The sequence below is a fragment of the Epinephelus moara genome, chromosome 13 (assembly GCF_006386435.1).
Source record: "Epinephelus moara isolate mb chromosome 13, YSFRI_EMoa_1.0, whole genome shotgun sequence".
NCBI lineage: Eukaryota > Metazoa > Chordata > Actinopteri > Perciformes > Serranidae > Epinephelus > Epinephelus moara.
Window position 1 is genome coordinate 1,136,173 of NC_065518.1, and position 2,060 is coordinate 1,138,232.

Below are 2,060 nucleotides of genomic sequence, written 5' to 3' on the forward strand. Positions count from 1 at the left end.
ATTAATATCTACACAGGAAGCTTGTTGACAATAAAAAACTCTAAAGTAACATCAGCTTTAGTGATACAACTGCTCTTGGTTTTCTGAAGTGGTCCTTGAGATATTTTTTCCCATTCAGTGTGATGAATGACAAAATCAGTAGCTCATGCGGTACAGTAGGTGTGAATGATGTAACGTAGGAGCAAAAATAGCTGCAGGAATACTTTCCAGGGCCAGCTGACCTGACCTTGGCCTCAACAGATGCATGGCGATCTTTCAAGAACCATCCATTCCACCGCTCCTCGCTGACCCCCTGCATTACAGCTTATGTTAACATTTTTAATAATATCCTGTATTTATCCCTCATCACAGTGCATCATATTATTGCTGACATTAAAAGCCAGGGACGGTAAAAGGCATGTAGAGTTCACAGCCACAGCAGCCGGACAGGAGATACCACAAATATTCTGGTGACCTGACGATGATCCTGCAGGATCAAGCGCTCGGCACAGAGATAAAAGCCGAAGAGAAGCTGCCATTGTAAGCAAAACATTTTCAGAGAAAGTAGCGGAGATATTGAAGGAGGCAGACGTGTGCTTCAGGGGAGAGTCAGGCGGGACAGGCTGAAACATAAAGTGGAGAGATCTCTTTTCAGCTGCAGAGAGAGAAGATAAGAGAACAGGCCATTTCTGAAGAGGACGGGAAGGTCAGTCCACCACTGGAGTCCCAGCAGGGAGACACGAGTCCAAACTGACGGTCAGATCACCACAGTGGGGGAGACAGTGATCAGAGAGTGAGGACGTGCATGTGGATCAGGACTGAGGACAGTGGAGGAAGAATAAAAGAAGCAATGCCACAGTGCTGCATTCAAAGTACAACTACAGACGTGTTTGCATCAAGGTGCTCAATGTAAAAGTGAATGGGTCATTTCAGAATGACATTATACTGTTTATTGAGTATATTAGTATCATATGTGTTCATACTTCCTCCTGCACATAAACTCACCTGTTGTATCAAACCCAAACATGTTTATAGCACCGTGTGTGTTACTGCTCCTGAGTGGAACATAATGACGCCATGTCCCAACAGCAAACAAGCGTCTGAGCTTTCTGTCCACACTGAATCCATTACATACGCACTACTCCAGCTGTTTGCTGGAGATCAGACCGGAGACGTATACGCACTTAAAAGATGGGTGAGTAGCCAGTTTACTGTCTGCCTACATTTCTAATGTTCTTTCTACTTTCTTTCATATTGTGATATTTAATGGAAGTAACATACAATATGGCCAACAGCTCCGTGGTGCTCTGCCTTCATCCAGCTGACACCTCATTTAGGTTGAAGGTATTGTGAACATAATTCCTCATATTAACTTCATCAATCCGCCGCTCCTTGTTCATTGTGACGCTTTCAAAGCCAGCGACAGTTATAAAGAGAAACACACTGTTTGTCAGGAGTTCAGCTCAAAATGGAGGCGCTGCGTCGCCCGTGGTCATTTAGGACACCTCTTATGTCGGCTTCAGTTCAGTTTTCTTGCCATTATTAATTATTAGTAATACAGTGATGTTTAAGCATTACTTTAATGCTGCAGCTGATTATTTGATTATATCCTGCTCTGTTGCTCAGAGGCCCTGCACATGCCACATGTTTTTCGTCCTCAAATTCACTGTTTTCAATGTATTCACATGGCAGGCGCACTCAAACACCAGAGCGATGATGTCTCGTCGCACACACTTTCCTGAGTGCCTATTTTTTAGGGTGCGACAGCTGCGCCCTGAGATTGAAGCCCCTTTTACACTGCCAGATTTTCGGCAAATGTTTAGACACACAGAGCCGGATTGGCGAGTTGATCCGAGGTGCCCAATTTTCCGCCTCGTAGGGTAGACATATTGGAGGAACCCTTTTAGTTTAAACAGACCGAGGCGGCCTTCTGCAACAGGAGGGGCTGTTGATGACTTGTGGGAGGAGCTGTTGATGTCGCCGCACGTGCGAGCCACTGGCGGTGGATAAACAGGAAACAGCTGATAGCAGGAATTAGCGAGCAGCTAGTAGCAAGAGGGAAACACAAACCTGACAGACAC

At 45.3% G+C, this 2,060-nt stretch overlaps 1 protein-coding gene across 3 annotated transcripts in view; it reads right to left on the reverse strand.

The window, feature by feature from the left end:
• Positions 1–2,060, reverse strand: part of LOC126399456 (corticotropin-releasing factor receptor 1-like) — a 101,184-nt gene that overhangs the window by 21,285 nt on the left and 77,839 nt on the right. The window lies entirely within an intron of this gene.